The sequence below is a fragment of the Stegodyphus dumicola genome, chromosome 2, assembly GCF_044657685.1.
Source record: "Stegodyphus dumicola isolate Sdum_Otavi_A_Nest chromosome 2, ASM4465768v1".
NCBI classification, from domain to species: Eukaryota; Metazoa; Arthropoda; class Arachnida; order Araneae; family Eresidae; genus Stegodyphus; species Stegodyphus dumicola.
The window spans coordinates 34,474,854-34,500,115 of NC_140769.1; the positions used below are offsets into that span (position 1 = coordinate 34,474,854).

The 25,262-nt window shown below is 31.2% G+C and overlaps 1 long non-coding RNA gene across 1 annotated transcript in view; it reads left to right on the plus strand.

The window, feature by feature from the left end:
- LOC146998378 (uncharacterized) overlaps nt 1-12,354 on the plus strand; it is a 35,460-nt gene extending 23,106 nt beyond the window's left edge. Inside the window, exon 2 of the long non-coding RNA XR_015039400.1 lies at nt 11,037-12,354. This is a non-coding gene — a long non-coding RNA (uncharacterized LOC146998378). The remainder of the gene's footprint in view (nt 1-11,036) is intronic.
- The last annotated feature ends 12,908 nt before the right edge of the window (nt 12,355-25,262 follow it).

The window sequence follows — 25,262 nt, forward strand, 5'->3', positions numbered from 1 at the left end:
TGTTTTCTTTTTAAATATTTTGTGAATTTTATAGTTGAAATGCGAAGAGCATGATATTTAATAAATAAAAATAACATGTAAAAGGTTTAAAAAAAAGGACCGTTTAGGTCCAATATAAAATCTGAAAGGTTTCAGTTTTTTTTTTTTTTTCGTTATTTTGTTTCGTGGTGCGACTTTGTTTATGTTTTGAACCGTTCTCTTTGTCATAAGATTTTAATATGAGAGCTTCCATAATTCGATGACTATTTTATTTTGATTATCTTTCCCCTCGAGCCATGTAGAGTTCCCCTCGCCATGTAGAGCTCCCCCTTTCCCCTCGAGCCTCGAGTCTCAACGTAAATTTCTCTCTAAGTGATTTTTCTCCCAATCTAACATCATTATCAAATGAAACTGTATGAATTCTTAGGAAGCTGTAGCTCCGTATGTATCATTTTAAATTTCCTGAAATAAACACTTAAATATAAATGTATTTACTTACTACCCATCTTCTTTATTGCGCAACATGAAGGGAATGCAAACTTTACGAGGATCTCCAGTCTTTGTCAATAAACTTTAAAAAGAGGAAATATAAAAATAAAAGAAGATTTTCCTACGAGTAAGCCGTAATAATTTTCTTGCTATTTTTATAATTGAAAGATACAATAGAGTAATAGATCAATGCCATAAAGCCACGTATCCACTTTATGGATATAGCCAACGCTTGGCCATGAACTTTTCATGCATGTATAACTGACTATTTAGTTAATCAATCATGTTCATAAAATTTTTCTTAGATTCTTCGTTGCTTGTTTTTCTATAAGGAAGTATGTATATTTGCAGTCGTTTGATAATTATGATAGAATATTCTAAGGTTGCACATTTTATTTATTCTAAGGCTGTACATTTTATTTTATTACAAATTATGAACATTCTGTTAACCTTCTAAAACCGGGCCGAAATTCTCATAATATAGCCTTCAGACCGGCGCGATCCGAAACAGTTTTGCCCCCTCTTTGACATTTTCCTAATGAGAAAAGTCGTTAGTTCCCCTCCATGGAGGAAGTAAAATTTACATGTTTGTCGGACGCTTACGTCCCATAGTAAAGGGGTTGCTAGATTTGCAATTTTTTGGATGATTATTTTGTTTTCATTTAAATGAAGTTCTAAATAAATAGTGCATAAATAAATATGCAGTACTGGATGCATATCCAGTGCACACTTTATTTAGAACAAAATGTATGCAATTTTTATATTTCACTCACTATTTCTAATCAATCTCGTAAATAATTTGTGAATTTTTTAACTTTGTTTTCACTCTTCATTTATATTCGCGTATTTTCGTATTAGAAATTAGAAAGCGAGAACAAAATTTAACAAAATATAGTAAATACGGACTAGATTTGTAAGTCTGCAGGCTGGAATGCGATTTTTAATAACATATTTTCATTCATAAAATACTGGTAATGACTAATTTAATGAAATAATAATAATAATATTTATTACCATTAGATGATTAGAATGAGATTCAATACAATTAGATTTTGAGATGAACTTACAGCAATAATAAAGCTTTACATAACAATGACAGACATTTAAATCTGCTTCTTTCGATAATTTTGTTATTATAATATAAAAATCAAAATCCGAGATACATTGGTTGCGTTTAATCATTTAACTTTAACAAATATTACATTGGACTATCAGGCAAAGGTATATCTTTAACGAGAATTTTTCTTTGTGAAATTGGCTTTTGTTTATGTTAGCAGAGAAAAAAATCCGTGACCTATACATGCAATCATCAAAAGAATTTTGAGAACAGTTTTAAATGTTCATGAAGAATTAATTATACGTCAATTTCTTTTCATAGGTAGAAATTTCGTCTAAAACCATCGTTATATCCAAAAATTGAAGTCTATTTCATTTTCAACGAATATTCTATTTGCACATAATATATTTTCTAATTTATTTTAGAAAGAGTAAACTTTCACGTTTTCAAAAGAATAATACTGGAAATACTGGTTGTTGACACAATGTAGTAAATCTGTTTTTCATATTTCTTCCAGTAATGAAAACGATTACCCTGGAATATTTTCAAAGCAAAATTAAGAAAACCGTTTACGCCAAATTTTGCATAAAGTATCTTCTCGTGTATTTTTTTATTTAAAGTGTGGAATTTTCGCTTTGAAAATATCAAAAATCATGAAGAGCAAAATTAATTCACGAGAAATAACTTTGAAATGCAATAATTCCATCGTAATATGAAATAGTGGAGAAAAGTGCAATACAGTTTATTTATTCACAAATAATCCCCCTCATATGCGTAATTTATGTACTGTCGATTGAGAAATATACAGTGTCTCACAAAAGTGATGGGACACTTGTGCTTTGCAAAAGGAAACTATGGTAAAATAAGTTAAAAAAACATGTAAAAATTTTTTGTGGGTGTGTTTCATACTTAAATTTAGTAACAATTATTTCATCACATGCATTTTCTCAAAATATTAAAATATTAATTTAATAAAAATACAGTTGTTTAGAACGGAGCAAAAAATGGCTCAAATAAGTGATGGGACACTTAATTTTCCATCAAATATTTATCCAAAAATTTTACTTTTTAAAAGGTTTTAATATTTTGTTGGATTTCCTTTCACTTTAAAAACATGATTTAATCTTCTTGGGATGGATTTGACTATATTTTTGTGATTTCTGGAGTGCTTTTACCCCATTCTTCTTGCAGCACCGATTTTAATTGTTGTTTTGAAAAAATGGTATGTTTGCGAATTCGTGATTCCAATTCTTGCCAAATATTCTGTATGGGATTTAAGTCTGGAGATTGTGGTAGTGTTTTTATTATTTCAGGACAGTTATACAGCAGCCAGGGTCTAACGTTCAAAGCAGTGTGCTTGGGGTCATTGTCCTGGTAGAATTTAAAATCGTTATGAAGATTCAATTTTCGTGCTGAAGATTTCAAATTTTGATTTAAAATGCCAATATACTTGTAATTATCCATTATACTGTCAATAAAAACAAGATTACCAACTCCAGCGGACGACATACACCTCCAAACCATAATTCCTCCTCCAGCATGGTTTACTGTTGGCACGAAGTTCTGTTTGCGAAATTCTTCCCAGGGTTTTCTCCACACCAAGATTCTACCGTCAGAATCAAATATAGTCAATTTACTCTCATCAGTAGATATAACTTTATTCCAGTAATCAGAATTCTTATTTATGTTGGATTTTGCGAAAGCCAGTCTGAGTTTTCTTTCGTTTCACTTACGAAGAATTTTTTCCTGGCTGCTCTACCGTGATATCCAGTAGATGGAATTACTCTTCTATTAGTCTCAGGATTAACAATTACTCCATATAATTCTCGTAAATCAGCAGCAACTTTAGGAGCACTCATTCTTGAATTTTTTTAAATATTTCGAACAATAATTCGCTTTATTCCATTCGATAGCTTTGATGGTCGGCCAGGTCTTTTTTTATCCTGAATCATATGATTCTTTTTATATCGTTTAATGATATTGTAAACTGTTGAATGACTCGAGTTAACTGTTTCAGGAGTTTCTCTAATAGATTTTCCACGTTCAATACGCAAATTAATAACTAATTTTCGAATTTCAGGCAAAGTTTCTTTTCGTTTAACATTCATGGCTGCACAGCGCTAAAAAAACACAAAAATTCCAAAACAAACTGGAGAGAAATACTGCAGACGATTTTATAAATTATTGCCAATTGCTTTTGAGTGAAAATAAAAAAACCCAAAAATATTTTTATTGTAGTACGTAGTAGTATCTAATGGTGTCCCATCACTTATGTGAGCCATTTTTGCTCCGTTCTAAACAATTGCATTTTTATTAAATTAATATTTTGAGAAAATGTATGTTATGTAATAATTGTTACTAAATTTAAGTATGAAACACACCCACAAAAAATTTTTACATGTTTTTTTTAATTTATTTTATTACAGTTTCCTTTTGTAAAGCACAAGTGTCCCATCACTTTTGTGAGACACTGTAGGTTAGTAAATTAAACCGGTTATATCAATACTTTTCCTTTATCAATATTTTTACCGGCTCTTCAGTAGAGCGGTAAAGGTGGCTGAACACTTGTAGCTCGCTTGGGTTTGAATCCCGGCTAAATAGTTGGATTCACGGTTTTTGTGTAACGTAAATGCAAGCCAGCTTCTCTTAGAAAGTCTCCGTGAAGGCATAACTCCCCTTATACAGGTAATTGTCGTGTGCTTTGATGTAATTCAGTATTAACAAACAAAATTAATCCAATCAATACCGAAGAGCGGGTTGATTACACGTGGAGTTTTCCACCAGGAACGTAAATGAGAGCCATTTTCTCTTAAAAAGGTTTACACGAAAGCATCCATCCCCTTAAGCAGATAGCGTTCACGTGCTTTTTCGTAATCCAATCCTAATTTTCATACATTTAATAGTAAGTTGACATACACCTCATTACAGACAAAATAACAACCTTTTTTAAAAATATTTTTTATCAACTTGTTTGAATTCCCTTTATCTCTTGAGGAGTATAAGAATTTCAGCAAATAAAACTGGCCGAAATTTTATAAAATGTAACTGATGTTTTGATTCAATTTAGAAGTAACATGAGCTTTACTGATATTTAAATACTTTTTGGCAGATCTCATCCTAAAAGAGGGCCTAAAGATAAATTGATTTTATTTAATTTACAATCAATGAAAATCACTGAAAGCAATCACTGAATGAATGAAAATCACAAAACCTATTATGCATAAAATTGTCTCTTATTCATCTCCTGATAAATCAGACAAAATTGCCTACATAATAGAAGCACTTTGAAAGAGTTAACAGTTCTTAAGGGTTTATGCAATCCACAAAAAATGTTAAAATAAAATCTTATTATTCATAAGTATGAAAAAGAAGTAAACGATAAAAGCGGTTTTACCTATTTTCTAGAAGAGCATTAAATCTAAAATATTAATCTATTCTTATTTGTTATGAATAAAAAACATTAAATATGTTAAATATGCTTAAAATATATTAAATATGCTTAAAGAGCGTGCAAAATCGCTGACGTTTTAATCATAGCAAAAGTCAGTACTAAAAAAATTAGCATTAAAATTATGAGACAGATTGAGAAAGAGATGGCCTCTATTTAATTTTCAACTTTATTGGCTTGAGACGAAAACTGCGGTTTTTGCCAAAATGTAGCCAAACTGATAAGAAGAGGGAAATAATGCGTAGCCATTTCGTAGCCGAAATACCCTCATTTGCGGTCAGGTCATAAATTTACAATCCCTTTTTTCAGGGGGAGAGCTGACAAGGAGCGGACAATCTCGCTAGGGATCTTGAGAAAATGCGGGGGTTGTTTAAACCATGGAGGTAGGAAGTAAGATGGAGACGCCCTAAACAAGTTTCTCCGTACCCTGCTCTGAAGCACCGGCGATCCTTCGTGGTGACCAAAACATTGGGTCATTTACCATTGAGTTCTATGGGATTTGACGCGTTCGGGTGTAAATATTTTGTAATTACGTCGCAAATATACATATAAATGTATATATTTTCTTTTTCTACAACACTTCAGAGTCCTAAGTATGTGAAAGCAACATATTTTTAAACAACATTTCATTCTGAAAGGAATTAAATGCTATACTTTTCACAGGACAGTTTTCTCAGAATGGTTTAATTTGAATGAAATATTTTCACAAGTTTTCTTAATTACATTAGAAAAAAAAATTAAGGTGATTCGATTTTATTCGGTTAAGGTACAAAAATTAAGATCAAAGTTTATTGTATTATTAATATTAAAATTATGCATTATTTCTTTTCTATTTATAGAGCTTCTTCCTAAAATACTTTCTTAAATATGACATGATTTTTTGGCTTCTTTTAAATCGAAAAATGTAAGTCAATTTGTAATTAATGCTCTATTCGGTTCATTTTAAATTAGAGAATTATTAGGAATTAGCGAAATACTTTAAATAAGTATTTCGCTAATTCCTAATAATTAAATAGGTATTAAATAGTATTTGACTTTCTCTGAACATTTCTGAAAGGGAATAAAATAAGTTTTTTTTTTTAGGTATTATTTAAAACTTGTAACTGAGTTATTATAAAATGTAAGGGGAATAATTCTGTTAATTATACTTATCAGATTTTTTTTTACCCTTCATTTCAACAATACATATTCCAAAACTCTTTATTACGTTCTTAAGTGCGCATCTCATAGCATTTGCTTTACAATACCTTTTAAGAGATTGCTTTCCAATACGAACACTTCTTGCTTAAATAGTTTTATAACGTATTTGTCAACAGGATTTCAATTTATGTTTCCAATTCAATATTAAGGCTATTATATATTTAGATAACATTTATAATCATTACAAATTAGATACATTTAATCATTAGATTTCTTCACAGTACTTTCACAGTTGTTTATAAGTGAATAAATTCTTCATTTCAAATGCATTTATAAGTAACTTAATGAATATTTAAGTATTTTTTCAAAGGCAGATACATGCTTTTTGCAAGCACATGCATAAATACCCATACATATTTCCTATTTATCATTTCCGGCATGTGCAAATCTTTAATTTCTGTGCATTCACTATTTTTTTCGTGTAAAGTAATTTACACTAATTTAGCATACACCCGAAAGTTTTACATAAAAAGTATATATGAATATAATTTGAATGAAAATTATAAGTATTATTTTTAATACCCACTCAAAGGTCAGTTTTTCTTCAAAATTCCTCCACGATGGCATCTCTCTCTTTAGGCAGATAGCCCTTGCATGCGTTACTCTATTTAATAAAAACTTAATCTGACCTATGTGCCTAATTACAAATATTTTAACATACATAATTTTATATTTACCTTTAGCCATCAAGTTTCAAACTTTTCAAATCTTCTAGAAAATAAATTTTGGCAGATCTCTTTTAGCAATTTTCTTAAAATCTATATTTTTGCAGTGCAACAGCTTAGAATTTTATAAAACAAATTCATAATCAAAATCGCTCTTGTTAGTTATCGAAAAATAACCAAGATGTGATTTTTGCGTAAATGTCACTAAACTATACAAATTGCTATTATCGATCACACTATGAATGTTTCTTTCATGCGAGAGTGTCCCTTTTTCGATTTCTATGGAACTGTCGTGTGTCGAAATACTATCAGAATCTTGTCAAGCGAGCTTCTGAATGTAAACAAATAACACCCCGTCTGGTGACCCTAGCTTCAAAGCAGTGCTTCACTTCTAGCGCGGAATGGCCCCTCCTCCCTTTCCTACCTCCATGGTTTAAACATCTAACTTCTCTACTTTCAGTTTTATACACAGGAAAATACAAATTGAATTCTTCGAATGAATGCAATTTTGTACAATGAAAATGTATTACTTAACGATAAACTGTAAGATAAATAACATCTTTTTTTAAAGCCATAGGTGTAGAAAGACAGATATTTGTTACACGAATGAATTTGTAGTAAATATTGAGTTTTTCATTTCGAATGCTATGTTCCATGTATGCGAAGTAGCTGAGTATGTGAGATAATAGTCATAAACGAATGGCTTTCAACCTTTTCACGGCTAAGGACTGTTTCTCAATTACATTGTGGTCGCTGCTTTTTGGTTAATTTTCTAATGGCATATAAACAATAATTGTTTTTATTTGAGATTTATGAATAAAATAACGCAAACTAGACTGCAGAAAATTCCTAAGAATGAAGTTAAATAATACTGAAAAATACATTATTGATGCACTTTTGTGTTTTATATGTAGTAGTATTAACTACTACTGTAATCCTTAAACGGAATCCTTAAATTATATATATCTATGTATAGGTATATATAAATGGAACCAAATATAGAATAAGGTATAAAATATCTTTATTATACAATGTTCATTACCATACGTATATTTACGTAATATCAATATAAATAGTTAGTTAGGTTTCGTACATATATAATTTATTTTTATATTTTGTATTTTTTGTATTAGATTCAGTATTGTATACGTATCTGAAGTTTAATTTGTTCACTTTTTGGGTTACGACTTTAAGCGAGAAAGAATTGTTAGGGCCTTCATAGGGATTACATTATATACAATCAGATAGGATCCGACTTTTCCTTTCTTTTAATCATTATATATATTGAAATACTACTTAATGAGTATACATAAAATATAGCAGTTTTTAAGCTACTTATTTATATATCTATTGTTTGGTCTGGTTTGTTTGATTATAGCAAAGCATTCGACGGTTATTTGCCTAAGGGTAAGGGTGCCTCGTGGAGAACTTTCTAAGCAAAACTGACTCTTATGCACGTTACACGTGGGGAAAACCTCGAAAACGCCAATACAGCCATCCCCGTCGATCCGGATTCGAACCCCGGATCGACCTGCCAGAGTTCAACGACTTTACAGCTCAGCCGCTAGTGAGCCACACACACACACACACACACACATCCACACATATACATTAAATGGTATTTGCATGTCGTTTATAAAGTATAATTGAGTGTAATTTAATCATAAAGAGTTAGAAAATATTCTACGGAATTACTTCACTTCGTAGACTTTTTGTTAAGCTTCACCATATTTCTTAAAGAGAATCTTAGTGCTAGTTCCATGTCCAAGCTGTTTATGTACCTTATTTTTCATGCTTTGAATTATATTTAGAAAATTATTTCACTTGGTTATAGCTGAAAATGCAGTTTTTTTATTGAAGAATTTAAGGGTAAAAAGACAATTATGCCTTTTTCTAATTAATTATTCTTGAAGCATTTAAATTTTTTTTTTTAAAAAAAGCGCACATTAATACGAATCACTGAACTAAAGTGGTCGATACAGGACAGATTAATTAGCTACTAAATTTTGATTTTCGTTGAGTAAAAAGGAATTCATCTGCATTCTATAAGAAAGCAGATATTCAAAAAATGTTTTTTTCCTATTCTCGCAGTCATAATATTTTTCTTAAATATTCAGCTAATTCATATTCAAATATTCCAATCCATTACAATAAGTAATAAATCGATACAGTAAATAAATAATTAAAATCAATTAAATGGAATTTTATTTGATTTTAATTGCCATTTTTTCTCTGATAAACCCCTCTTTAGAGTTCAATAGCAGTCGATCAGCTTTTGTTGGGGGTTCATTTTTTTTATGGTATGCTTACGTTATATATGTATGTATTATGCATTGCTCATACTTGTCAATTGCAGCTTTTAAACGGAGGATTAACTGTTTAATCAGTTGGAGTATGACAGGGACAGGTTCAGGGAAAAATGGACGGAGCACAAGAACTTCGTCAGTGACTTTTACAGGTATTGCTCCGCTGCGCTACTGTACCCGCTGGGCGTTCGATTGGCGCGCATCACAGGCCAGGCTAACAAGACATTTTACAGAGATACTTTTACATTAATTCTAGACTTCGCAATGAATATACGATTACAATAACATGGTATACAATTATTACAATGAAATTCTGAACAAAAATTGAAATATAACAGATATATATAATATATAACATAATTACTTCGAACATACATCATACAAACATTCATTGTACATCGTACATCATACAAACAATACATTTACATTAGTATATCTAATTACATCGAATTACCTAAATCATCTTTTTAACGAAATAATTAGTGAAGAATATTTTGTGCATCTCCTAGTACATTGTCGTATTCCTAAGGCAAATATCTTGTTAATACATCTCCTTTCATTTTTATCATGTTACAGACAATTGCATCATTACTGGAGTCTTACATTATTTTTGTAAATTAATCTATCATAATTACATCTAATATATATATATTAGTAAATTACACAATACTTACATTTACATTAATATATCTAATTACGTCAAATTATATTAAAATATTATAATTAATGATTTAATTATTGCAAGTTTTTTTCCATCTCCTAGTACAGTACATATTCTTAATTAGTTTGTAAAAACAGTTCATACCATATTTAGCCTGTTTCAGTCATTTGCAATATTTCTGAAATCTTGCATTATTTTTGTAAGTTATGAAATAAGTGGTATTTATACAGACGTGATAGTATCTTGATACATGTCTTCTCTTTTATATGAGAAAAGTTTCTTCATAATCAAAGAAATCTTTTGTTGTAATGGAGGGATCATTAGTAAGCGTTTCATGTACTCAGGCGTAATTTGTGACCTTTCTTTGTAGTGTAGCTCTTTTGTGAGCTGGCACTTGAAAATATAGTGCTCTGGGTCTCCCTTTTCCCCACATTTGCAATTGTCTGAGTGTTGCAGCATGACACTTTCGTTCAAGCTTAGGTCAATATCTCCAAGACAGAGCTAATATTCTTTTTTTGTTTAAACCAATGGCGGGCCCTTAGCCGACTTCGGCTTGGCCTCTACTAAGCACAAAAGTGGTGGTCATTTTATTATGGAGGCACCTAATAGGTGGGCCACCTTCACCTCCTATGGAGGGACGGACAGTTACAACAGTGCCTTCTCTGGGATTTCTGGGCCAGATATTTGTCGCTCTGAAGTCTTTCAGCTCAATGCTTCTTAATTTTGCCGTTCTTTAATTCAGTCAAGACGGGCAACCGAACAAACTATGCCTGATCTGGCACTGGACCTGCTATGGATATAGCTTATATTCAGTTGATGAGTACATACACTGGTTATTGGAGAAGTCAAACAACAAAAATCAGTGTAATATTTGTAAATTTTGTCTGACTCCATTTGCACTTAGGCAGCTGAGGAAGGTGGTTCTATAGTTAAAGTATCGAAACTAGTCCTGCAAAATTTAAAAATGTTACGCTAATTCTTGTTGTTTGGACTTTCCAATAATCATTATTCTAAGGGTTATTTTAACCTAAATTATATACACTGTGTTTAAAACTGAGGTTACAAACATGAAAAATGGGATATCCAGAAATACATTTGTTTTTATTGTGAAGAAAGTTTGCTTATATATGCGACAGTATTTTGAGACAAGAGATAGTAGCATGACAAAATAATTAATAGGTATATATTTTGCGATATGCAAATGAATTCAAATAAATTCTCTTATTTCTAGAATGTCGAGCTAATGAAGTGACGGAGGACATGTCTCACAATGGAGCATAATGATGTTATTGATCATATTTCATGACATCTTCCGAGAAAGAAGATTTTAATGCTTGGAGGATCCTAAGAGGTTGCTGTCTTCACCCAGTGGCTTTTCCTGGAAGATTCAAAATATGAAAAGAAACATTTCAAACATTAATTTAAGTTCATCGACTTCGCTAGCTATACTATATTCCCTTCTTCCAGAAAACGTTCCTCAAACATCGGAGTTTTGCACTATTCTGAATAAATACATAGATTAAATTTCGGAAATAAATTACAATTATTTTATATACTACACATTTTAAATGGCCATAAGAAGGAAAGAAAAGTTGCTTATAGGATTACCTAAATGGCTCAGCAAACACGGGAATGCTGATTACTTTGCATTTCAATGTTCTATAAATCAGCTTTTGAGCCATGACATCCATCATTTAGGAACAATTTTGGACCTCTGCTTATCGAAGTAGAAAAGAGAATAATTTCAGGATCATTCAAAAAAGTTCGATGAAACGAATATTTTTACTAATTAAGTGCAAAAAATTCTACTTATCTGGAAAACAATTAGCATACATTTTTACTTTGATTAATTATTATTATTAGTTTGATAGAAAGGAATATTCAATTCGATGCATCGAAAATACCGAATTTTCGAAATTCGAGCGATCGAAATTATGCACCTTTCTTTGTAATCGAAGACGAAAAAAAGGAAGATTTAGTTTTAAAGTATCTGAAACTGCAATCAGTTCGAAGTGATTTTGTTATATTTTATTTATGTCATTTATTTATTATTATATATTATATCATATTATTATATGCCCCAATTTATTCAAGGCAGTAGTCAAAGACATAATCATTACACAGAATTAGAAAATGTTTCAACTTCTTCGCATAATAATGTTATTAAAAAGAATTCTGGACGCATGAGATGAGGCGAAATGACACTATTAATGATAAAATGGTTGTAAATTCAAATATTCAGAAAGTTCCTAATTATAGCTAATGCAAAAAGACTTTGCTGAAATATAGGTAATTAAACGGAATATATTCAAATAAATGTGAAAATAAAATTCTTGTTAAAAAAGATTAGAAATAACGAATAAAATTTTGAATCTTTAAGTGTGCAAAAATCATTATTGTGCATTCTTCGGGAATATAAAGAATTTTTCCTTCATTAATTTAAATTCTTTTTTATTTTCAATGACAAAGAACTTGATAAAATGAGATCACAAATAAACACACACACACACACACACACACCCAAAAAAAAAAAAAAAAAAAAAAAAGAATGAAATACAAAAAAAGAAAGATATTGTCTCATTCGACTTCTTGCCTCCCAGTATCACTTGACCAAGGTAGATCCACGAAGAACTTGGCAGTAAGAAATATGATGGCCATCCGTAATGACGTTGTCATCGCAAAGGTATTCAGAAAGTATTCAGAAAAACGCCACTTTTAAAGAGGTGTCCAGCCAAACAGTCCTGCTGAATGAAGAGTCTAAAAATTTCAGCCGCCTCATAGCATGGCCAGTCAGGTATATTTATTACCTCCGAAAAGCTCCAACTTTTGGAAACAGTTTGGGCCTTCAATTTCTCATAATGTCAAGAAGAAAAAATAATTGTTGATAAGAAGTTTTATCGTTCAAATGGAACATTGGCAAGTGTGAGTTCTAATACGCCAGCACCTTTCTTCGTCAGCGCGTCAGCCTGTCCATTGTCACTTACTGTCTGTCTACGAGAAAAACAGCCCCGCTACAGTGTCTGGCGGGTGGCAGTCGCTATAGCATCGGGGCTACTATATTTCAAATAGGGAAGAACCAGGAGTTGTAAGAATGTTGTTGTAAGAATTCGTCTAAGTTGTAAGAATTCATCTTTAAATACGCCACGATGGCAAACTGAAAAGTAAATCTTCAAGATAACCCTACGGAAATTGGGTCAAGGCTCGTTTCTACGGCAACAGACAGCTGCAGATTAACTGGCTAGAGCTTTTCTTATGATATCCAGAGTAGTTCACAGTGACCCGAGATCCACTGAAGAAAAAAGTTCTTTTCATTGAATAGCAGCTCTGCAGTTGGGAGAGACAGAGAATGACGGCCTTTCGAAATTTATTATAGTGAATTACCAATTGTTTCAGAGCTACGCATATAGCCAAAATCTCTCCATCAAAGGCTGTTTAATCAAAGACATCAAAGGCTGTCAGGCAATAATTTTAATTTAATCGTAAAATTATTAAGGGCTAATTCACCGTGATGATGACTTACATCTAGTTATCATCGTATCTTCATTAATGTCATTGTTAAATACATAACAATCGCAAAAGAAGTCTGTAATTGATCTACTAATATTACTAGAAACATCAATAATGTGCTAAAATATAATTTCAGGACTTCAAACTTTAACGTCGTACTAAAAATATTTTAATACTTGAAATATTAATATTATATTAAAAATATTCGCAGCGCTGTTAAAAGATCCAGTACAGTGCTTATACAGTAAAATAATAATTCCAAATTAACATTTTCGAAATAACATAAGCGATAACAGAAGAAGTAACGCGAACTCAGATGTTGAATGTTCATTTGAAGGCCAAGTAAAATTACTTACAACAATATTAGTAAATGGTTTAGTGAAAAATGCATTTTCCCCTTTTCTTCTTTTCTTTCTTTTTTCCCCTGCTCTTCACCTTTGTTTCAGAAATAAATGCAATGAAAGATTTTAACTTGATGAAATGACTGTAACTGATAGATGTTTAAGTTGATGAAATAACTGTAACTGAAATTTTAGATGAACTTAAATCATTTTTAATTTCTCTTACCTTCTTAATTTCTTTTTTCTTTTAATAAAATTGCTAGAAATCGTCTATTTGATGTCTGCATATTGCACAATATTTGCTACTGTGTATATTTGTCTTATATCTTTTATGTTCAAGAGTTTTATACATAAAAGAACCTGTATGTTATTTTATTTTTAATTAAAGGCAATAATAACACAATAAAAGGTTTTACATTTTTCTATTAAATTTATTTATTTATAATCGGTTGTAAGAATACTTAAAAAAGTAAGTAATTGAATGTAATATTATTATATAGGTAAAACTACCATTGTGAAAAAATAAAAGCATATGTAAAAAAGCTTTAAGTGTTCGCCAACACAATAGCTATTCATTTTAAGAATAGATCAGCGAGAACGCTTGACTTTATTTTTTAATAATGAATATTTAATAATGAATTTTCCCTGCCCGATTTTGTACTCTTTGTGCGGAATTTTAACATTGCATCAAAATTTTTATCTGGCAGATTTTTGCAGACAGGTGTGTTTAGGTCTATCAATGAAAAAAAAAAAAAAAAGTGTTTGCAACGTTAAGTGCTTTTAAATAAGTTGATACCACCTAGTTTTCTCAAGTTTAGAAATTCTTTCCCAAATATGTAACAAATTTATTTTCCCTGAATTGTGTTTTTAAAATTTAATTGGGCTGCAAGTCAATTAACTGAAAATAAGTTTCTTCACACTGAGATATCATAAGAGTTTGCCATAGTTAAAACAGAACTACTTTATAAAGACCACACTATTCAAGTTATTCTTTAAATAATAAGTTTTTACAAATTGTCCATCCAAGACGTACTTCCTTTATACCAGGAGTTCCCAACGAGCTCGGTTTTGATCTATAAGGTCGGTGAAATTTTTTAAAATGTCCATGTTGATACAAAAACTTTTTTATCTCTAGCACGCGAGAATCTGTATCGGAAATTCTCAATGTGCTCAAGGAGTTGAGTGGGGGTCGATAACCGAATAAATATAGGCACCTGATTGGCATAATCAAGGTTTCATTGATTAGAACAAATTTATTAATAAAACTGATATTTAATTGTCTATTGATATAAACCTATATTATATATAGATATAAACCAAAGTTAAAACTTGTATAAAGCACATAGGTAGGCTAAGTTTTGGAATATAAACGTCATCCGAAAGAAATATCTGGAAACAGAAGTTGCTATGGAACCAGTATCGTTGAATTTTGCCTCTTCTCACCTAGTGAAAGCCAGCTTTTATGAATTCAATAATTAACTACGAAAAACCAGAATCAGGCTGAATGTTTTTCGACGAGAAAATTTAAGGATTAAGTAGAACAATGTTATTCCAGGTATTAAAAAAAATACATCAACACATCAAGCACAGACATCACATTGATGAAAATCAAACTTTTGAGCAATTAAAGTCTGTGTGTGTTGTTTTATCTAAAAAATTGTTTATATTTTTAAAACTAATAATAATACAAAAGTAAGAAAACATAAATCTAATAAATCATTTGTTTCAAATATTTTGCTTATATTCACATATTCTAACTGTTACTATTAAGTTATATATGTGCAAGTATTTGTATTATGATTATGTTGCATGCTGTATATTATAGAAAAAAAATGTAAGAGTGCCGAAAAACAAAACCATTCTTTTAAAAGGAATTCTATGCAAGAAAGGGTTGGGAATTCCGGCTTTATTACAGACATCCGTCATCTTGAAATTTTCGAAACCATCCTTCGAATGTTCGAGAACGCAGAGAGCATTTCGTCATTTCGAATGTAAGCAAATAACTGAGTAGGGAAGGGCGGACAGCAAATTCATCTAGTAAAACGCGACAGAGCTCTACCATCTGAGAATTATAAGTGACTCAGAATATTATACTCTTTCAAATGGCAGTGACAATATTTGAGAAATAGGAAATAAGTGCTTCGAAACTCTTTTAGTAGTCAAGTATTTAAAATATTGTTCTAGATTTATCAACATATTTAACTCTAGATAGCTAGTGCGACTGTTAGGTAAGAAAATATATTTAAAAAATAAATGTTACAATGCTTATTTTCTACATACGTATGTATTGCTTATCAGATATGCTGAGTTTGGATGAATTGTTTAAACTAAATTTTGAGCAATATTGAAAATCCTGACTCTGGAAATTTAAAGAAAGATCTCATCCCATAGAAGTTGAATGGCAAGTACTAAGCTTTAATTTACAGCGAGTATTCAAGTTACGAGAAAAATTTCGTAGAGATGTATATTATATACATTTCTGTCTATCTAAAGCAGTGTTTTTCAACCTGTTTTGTTCCATGCACCCATTTCGCTCTAGCTAGAAAATCATCTCTTCGTCCTTTGTTCTCAAACTCGAAAATTTATTTAGCTTTAGAATACTTTTAACGTGTTTTTTAAATTAAACAATAAACATATGGAAAATGTTAACAAAATAATCAAAAATAAATAAAAACAGGCTTTTTAGTCCAAAGGGGCTTTGTCCCTGAGGGACTATCCTTTAGGTTTTGCGATTTTGCGGCGAATCACTGTGAATATCCTATCACTTTTCAGAATGTTGCCACCAAATATTATCGCTCTGTATTATATTTGAAGAAATTAAATAATAAAGAATCTGCATAAATGTATGTATATTTCTCACATTGTGATAAAACAATGGTTCATACAGCCATTCAATTTTGAATGACGCATTCCTACTGCGAATATGGGCATCTGGAAGCACAAATTAAAAATTTGGTATATGTTTTATTATCCATTTCATATTTTGTAAAACTTTAACGAATTTTTGATTAACAAACTTAAGGATTTCAAAGCAAACAGTGGCAACGTTGTACAGAAAAAACATTTTTATCTCCAGCGCGTGAGATTGTGTATCGGAAATTCTAAAGGTATGCTCAATTTAAAATTACTTTGCTATATTACTGTTGAACTGAATTTTATGGTTTAAATACGAAGAACATGATATTTAATAAAAAAGGTAACACAAAATGTTTAAAAAAAAGCGCTCCTTTAGACGTAATTTAAAATCTAAAACCTTTCAGATTTTCTTTTTTCATCCCCTTTTTTTTTTAAACATTTTAAAGCTAAAACTAGATATTTAACAGCTAAATAAAAAAGCTGACTGTATTCCCCCTCTCAGACTATAAGACGGAAATTCCCTCTCGCCTGTTGAGAAGGTCTGATCTAAAGTTTTTTATTTATTTGACGTAAGACTAGAAATGTTTGGATTATTTATGCGGTAATTATGGCAAAGTACACTACAGCTATCTTACTGTAGTTTAGAGAAGTCTTCGTGAACGACTTTCTAAAGTAAATAACCCATATCCAACTTATAGGAGGAAAAAAAAAAAAAAAAAAAAAAAAAAAAACATTCAAATATCTCAAAATAACCCCGTTCGGTTCAACTGCTGAGTCGAAAATTGAAACCGGTACGAAGCGGAGCCAATAATTATTTGTATTTATTGCAAAGTATCCATGCATCTAACTCAATAAAACTCTGAGAATGGTATTATTTAAAGAAGGTGAGAATATTACAATCCTTTTGAGAGAAACTCATAATTTTTGATACTATGAATCTCATTAATCAGTGTTGGGATGAAGTTATAGAAAAGCTGTTAAATTGCACAGCTGAATAAACCGAGTTTGTATTCAGAAATAATGATAAAATTCTTTAAACACTATTTGGTAGTTATCATCATAAGTTAAAAAGAATGTCAACATAATTATCCCGCTTCACAGTTATTATGCGGGATATCGTTTTCTAAAGAACTGAATCAATACGTAACTTTTGTTATTGTTTAAAAATGTCCGTTTTTTATTGTTATCCATGAATTAATTAACAAGGAATAAATAAGAGCTTAACAATGTACTATTTTTGTCCGACTTTATAAACTCAGTTACTTAGCGGCTATTTTGAAAAGTTAATGAAGTGTCTGGTGTACAAATATAGAAAAATAACACTTCTCTGACTCCAATGGAACCAATATTTTATTCCTTACGAAGTTATAGATTCTTATTCATAAGATTTATTTACATTTTACATGCACGTAGCATCGCGTGACAAAAACTCGGAGTTTTGTTTACTTCGTTCTTTGCGGAGACTAGAAGGTGTTGCCATTCCGCTTTAACTAAACTTCATTAGAAACTTAACGGAACTGAAGCGACACTACACACCCCCTTTCTAGTGACAGCGATTATGGAAGATAGTCTTTAAAGTGACTGGGGAACTTCACATGTCTGCCGGTTCTAGTAGTCTTGGTTTCATGATGAGGTTCTGAATTTTCTTCAGTGTTCTTGAGTGCAGGTGTTTCCCCAAGTTCCGCTTTCTTGGAATGGGAGTTTTGAAAAGGAATATCAGAATCTTGCACTAGGAAACATGGCTTTAGTCTGTCTATTGAAACTCTTTTAACTTTTCCTTGGATTTCAATATCGAAGTACTTATCCTTTCTTGCTCTTACAGGAAACGGTCCAAGATAGACAGGCTGTAGCGACGAACTATTAATGTTGTTGTATAGGAATACGTGAGAACAGTTGGAAAGATGTTTAGAAATAAAGACTGTTCTATTTCCATGGGTGGTGGTAGAACTTGGCTTCATAGCTCTTATTATTTTCTGAAGGGTTTGAGAAAATTCAGACTGTTTCATATGAGGTACTGTTGAAAAGAATTCACCAGGTAATGCTAAAGGAGTTCCGTTGGTTGTTAAGAATGTAGTACCATCAATCAACTTGCGATTTTTAGAATCTACCAAAAGGTTAAAATTTGCAAGAAAATCCATGCCTATTATCGGTTTGTTTACGTCCGCAATTACAAAAGGCCATGTGAATGATCGTCTGAGTCCAAGATCAAGCTTGTGTAATTTTTGGCCATATGTTTTAATTTTCGTACCATTTGCAGCAAAGAGTTCTAATTTTGAGATGTTTTTTTTATCTGCAGGCAAGGGAGGAATGACAGAAATTTCTGCCCCAATATCTATTAAAAATTGGGTAGCCGATTCTTTGTCGCTGATGAAAAGACGACTCAGCTGCACCCCTTGTCCCTCCGTCGTCAATGAGAGACGGGGAGCTGGTTTTCCGGACTATTTGTCTGTGATGTTGATGAGTAGTTGCAGGGTTGTTTACACTTAAATGACTTATCACCGAATTTTTTATGATAGTAACAAATATCACTAGATCTGTTACCACTGTAACTCCTATCTCGAGATTTGGATCGGTTACGACAATAGGGACGACTGTGGCGTTGCTTGTTTAAAGCAGAAACTTGTAAGCTAAGTTCACTAACCTGTTTTTGTAAACTTTCAATCACTTCCGCTTTTACCGTTATGGATGATGCAGCAGCTATTTGGGGAGTAACAGGGTTTAATTCCCAAATCTTATCGGCCATTGTAGCCACTTTTGACAAATCTTCACTACTAACAGATATAATGCTACGCATATTAACGGGTAAACGTTGTAGCCACAATGTTTTTAGGAAAGTATCTGTTACTTTATCGCCAGCCAAATTACGCATCTCACACAGTAATTGAGATGGCTTTTTGTCACCCAGTTCTAACTCACTCAGTAATTTTTGGGTTTTTTGAGTCTCTGAATCAGCATATAATGAAATTAGTCTATTTTTAATTGCCTCATATTTATTATCTTGTGGTGGACTTAGCAGAATATCAGATACCTGTGACAAAATATCAGGTTCAATGGAACTTATAACATAATCATATTTTGTTTGATCTGCACTAATTTTTGCATTTCTAAATTGTGCTTCTAGTTGAATAAACCATATTTTAGGATCTGGCTTCCAAAAAGGAGGAACTTTAACGCTTACCTTGGCGACAGATGCAGTTGTTGCTTTAATTTCGGTTTCGTCTTCGTCAGCCATTGTAGAATTCGATCACGCCGGGATACACCAGTGAAGTGTCTGGTGTACAAATATAGAAAAGTAACACTTCTCTGACTCCAATGGAACCAATATTTTATTCCTTACGAAGTTATAGATTCTTATTCATAAGATTTATTTACATTTTACATGCACGTAGCATCGCGTGACAAAAACTCGGAGTTTTGTTTACTTCGTTCTTTGCGGAGACTAGAAGGTGTTGCCATTCCGCTTTAACTAAACTTCATTAGAAACTTAACGGAACTGAAGCGACACTACAGTTAACATGCATGCATGCAAAATCGAACTATAAATTCAACCTATAAATGAAATGTGAATCTCCTGATAAAAATATTTCTTTTATTACGTCATTTAAATGCACTAGTAAATTTTAGACAATTTATGTGCATAGAAAAACAAATCGAAATTTTGCAAAATTAGTTTTGCTTGGAAATTTGTTTCGAACTTTACTTTGGCACTAGATGGCAGCACATATAAGCATTATCAGCACATTATTGCATTTTAATAACTACATATTTTTACGTTAGCATGTAAAATTTATTTTACTATATACTCAAAAATGCTGATTTCATGAAATTATTCAATTAAGCTGAAAATTTGCGAACTAGACACAGATCGCCACTGCTTTAGAATATTTTTTAAGCTATTTAAAAATTTAATCATTTTTTTTTTTAATTGAGCCGGAGCCCTAGAATAAGAAAGGTGTGATACTTCTTTTATGTAACTGAAATTTCAGTAGAAAATTGATCTCGAAAATGTTATTTTTAGTAAAAAGATTATATTAAAAAATCGTTATTAAATTTTAATTTATCTGTTCATATTTTATTAAATTTTAACTTAAACTATTGAATTACTTTCAGCATGAATTATTGAATTATTTTAATAATTAATTATTTAATTTTTTTAATTCTTAATGATTTTATTGATCATTTTATTTTATTGATTTATTTGTGTTTCTCTTTCCTGACGGTCGTCCACAGGGCTCCGGCACATCTAATTTTAGAAATTAAATTATAGTCAAGATACAAAAACGCCAGCAGGGCCGGCCCTATGCATTTTGCTGCCCTGTGCAGACTTTGCGCGTTTTAAATTCTTCTATACAGGATCTCCGTAAATTCTAAAAATTTTACCACCAATAAATTCTGCTGCTCAGTGCCTCTTCTAAATTCAAGAAATTCTGAGGTTTTTTTTTTTTTTTTTTTTTTTTTTTTTTTTTTTTTTTTTGTCTCTCTGCTTCTCTTAACTTCAGCATAAGTTCAGCTTATATCATGAAGAATGAAACCTTCATCAAAATACAGAGACGCCTATTTGAAGATCTTTATCCTTGCGAATACTCACCGTTTTGCACAAAAGTGCCTGTACATTTATCAAAGGGCATTGTTAAGAAAACGGTAGGGCACTGGGGTAGGAAAATTCCCTGTTTTTCTGGTATGGTGTAAAGAATTAGAACAGTTAATGAATTTCCGATGAACTAGTGAAGATAGTGCTAAGAGGGTAGGATAAGCACGTTTACAATTAGTTTAGGTTTCTTTTTCTTTCTTTCTTTTTTTTTTTTTTTTTTTTTTCCTCCCGAAACGGAGAAGGGAGGTGAATTTAAATATTATTTATCCAATGAGATTACTGTTTTTTCCCGAATGAATCCTATAATTATGATTAATATTTCATCCTGTTTTTCTCCATCTAAATCAGCTGACGAGGTGGCGCTTCTGACGTCGGCGTCTCAGGTAATTTCCCGAATTCCCAGTAGCTCCATCCGCCCCTATATGCATATCGCAGGATGATTTCATATAATCATTGAGATAGCTGGCTAGTGTTTGGGAAAGTACTTAAGTTGCAAATCTTCGGTTTTCAAGACAGTGGTTTTTAAGACAGTGAGATCTCTAGAACATGAATTTCAGTGTGAAGTAGCTTCTTCAAGAAGTTCCAGAAATTCTGTATGAGATTCAGATGAGGAGATTTGCTGCTGGTTTATTTAATCTGGGCTTTTAACTTTAAGTGGTTCAATAACTAGGCTTGTTCGCAGGTTTATCATCCATAAAAATGCCTTATACAGAGGTTATTTGCGAACATTTTAGACGATTTTGCTTTGCTATAAAAATCGTCTGCTTGGAGAATTTTTTTTTTTTTTTTTTTTTTTTTTTTTAACTGGAACTATATTTTTAAAATGTAAATTATTGTCCGCTTGAGAGTTTTGTTTGCATCAAAATGGTATTTTTAAAGAAGCAGTGGATGGAAGGCTATGCTTGCGCTCTTTGCGAAGAAAATTATTCGTATCTACTTATTAAAAACGTTGTGGAAGCCATGGGTTTTCGATATCTAAGCTACGATAGGTAATACTGTCAACAATGAAAAGGAAGAGAACGTTAAACTTTGGATTCAAGCAGAAAACATTTTCCAAATACATATCGAAAGACAAAACGCAATGTTTCGAATATTGCAAAGGTAAGATTTTTAATGTTAAAAGAAAATCCGCCAAGTCAAACGACAGTTACAAAATCCTTAAACTACTCAGTGTCAACAAAATGATAAATGCTGATCTTGTCTTAAAAAAGGTGAAAAAAAAAATGTGGATCGTCTTTCTCCACGACACATCGCCGAATGCAGAACACGCGGCAGAATGCTTTATGAGAAACATTTATCCGGGAAAACTTTTGTCGCAATAGATGAATCTTGGGCGTATTTAAATGATTGCAATAAAAAGAGATCCATTTATTATCATCAAAGATAAAAAAGTCTTAAAACAATACTTCAAGAATTTGAAGAAAGTTTTTCAAATGGATTTTGGACTTTTGAAAAGCAGATTGTCGAAACGTCGACCTACAACCCTCTTTGAAACTTTGGAAAGCTGTTCAAGAGGAATAGGATAAAATACCTCTTTCGATACCATAAAAGTCTTTATTGTCTTAAAACTTACCGCGTAGAAAGGTAGTGAAGATTAAGAGTTATGAAACAGAACATTTAAAACACAAAAAGTTTGGTAAACTACTTCTGCGAATACAATGAAAATCTTCTAAAAGATGTGCGAACAGCCTTTATATGTGCATGTAAAATAACTCTCGTTATATTAGGTGTATAACGAGTCCTCTGTAGAACACATAAACTAGAAGACTTCCTTTGATCATTATTTCTTTCCATATTATTACATTTACACCTCTTGCTCATATTCTAAATTTAGCAGAGATATTTAAGATTATTGGCTATCTTCTCACATAAATGCTTTTAGAATAAGATGTTAAATTGAACCTCGACTCTGGAATCTGCAGCAAACACGCCCTTTGCTGCAGATTCCAGATCAAGCCTTCCCAGCACTTATACAGTAGGGGCATATTTCGTTGTGATATCAAAGAAACAAAAATTAAATGCCTTTTTCATTAAATTTTCTGCATAAAACTTTTAGCGGGATAAAAATTTCAGTATCCGCTGCGAGTTCTAAATTTACCTGTCTAGAATCTTTTTTTTTTTTTTTTTTTTTTTTTTTTGCGAAGAAAATTTACAGACAAAAAGCAATTGTTTTTCTTCTGTGGTTTAGTTCCAACTTACGAACAACAGCATATGAATTTTTTCCGGACCTTTTGCCTTTAAACAATCTGTCATATTTCTGTTTTTTTACTTGCTGACTACGCTTCTAAATGACCAACAGCCGACTACCTCTAAACAACGAATCACCTCAAAAATTTGAAAGAATCTTTCTCTGAAACCATAAAAATTGCTTCGTAAATAATCAGTAAAACTAAGTAAATTCTAAAACCAATCCCAAAACTTCAGTTCGAGGAAACACACTTTGTGCAAAGCGTTTGGTATACATTTGGATCATATGCCATTGTTTTGCATTTCAGAAACAGTTTGACCGAATTGAACTGAAAAATATTAATTAAGTTTTCTTTTAACTTCAGGAAGTTCTTTGGATAGATAATAACATTGCAAAAATATTATAATGTAATAAGAAAAAATATATTCAATAATATCCGGAAATTAAAGTCAATACTATCTGGAATGCAGTTCAATAATATCAGAATATCAGGAGTTTTATTAAAGATGTGAACCTTTATTAAAGTTTACATCTTTAATACAACCCTAGATTTTATAAATACACGTTTCAAAAATTTCTGTTTCGGTTAATTTCAATGGAAGAACAGTTAGTTATATTTAATAATTTAAAGATGATGAATAGGCTTTTGCTTTTATTAAACTATTGAGCCATTTTATAAAAGTTAAATTATTTTTCAATACCTTTTGCTTCATTTTTATTTGTTGATATGCAGGGGAATTTATCTATAAGCATGTACAATTTAAATAGTAATTTTAGACTCATGAAAAAATCTCAGCAGTCACCCCGTTAAAGCTTAATCTTTACATTGAACAGAACACATCTAACAGAAGCTGATTGTAAATTCTCCATTAAATTTTAAAGCCATTGATTAAACACATTTCATTGAAAGCCATGAAATCCTTATCCATGAAATTTTCACTCAAGGTTTAACTCTTATTTCAAATTAGCTTACTGTATCATTATCATTAAATTAAAACTTTTCGATATTCACTTAAGACGTTTTCTTTGCGTGTAATTCTAGGCTTCTACTTATTTTACCATAAATAATTCTAAAATTATTATATACAATTAGAATTCGATACAGTCATTTGAAGATTCTATGGATTAGTAGTTTCTCAGTCACTAAAAAATAGAAAATTCACCATTTTGATGACATGAAGTATTTTTGTTCATTACTCGGACATATGTTTATTAATAGTGAACAACATAACATAGTGATTATAAACATAGTGGTTATAAACATCCTTATTATCTTATTAAATTAGTTTATGCAGTGAGAGATACCAAACATTGATTTCCGTTAAGCTATTCCTTGCCCTAATCCTTATTCTCTGCTACTTGTTTAATACTACATTTATAAACTGATTTTATAAGTTAACGGTAATGGCGCCATCTATTGATAATTTCCCCAACAATATAATTTTTTTAATAACGAATGCTACGTTTACGTGATAATTTTTCAACAATTTCGCAAAACGACATAAAAAAAAAAAAAATTCAGCTTTTACTTTACACTAAAGGGAACTTTTTAAACGTTTTGTGTATTACTTTTTATTAAATATCATGTTCTTTGCACTCAAACCATAAAATTCAATTCAACAACAATATCGCAAAATAATTTAAAAATGAGCGCATCTTTAGAATTTCCAATACATTGTCATAAAAATGGTTTTCTTTCCAAAAGTGTTGCCATTGCTTGCCTTGAAATCGTTGAGTTTGTTAATAAAAAATTCGTTAAAGTGTTACAAAATATGAAATAAATAATAAAACAAATTCCAAATTAGGGCCTCCAGATGCCCATATTCGGAAGATTACGTTATTCAAAATTTGATGGCTCTAGGTACCGTTGCTTTATCACAATGCGAGAAACATTTATAGATCTATGCAGATTCTTCATTATTTAATTTCTTTAAATAAATATAGCACAGGGTGTTAATATTTCGTGGCAACAAT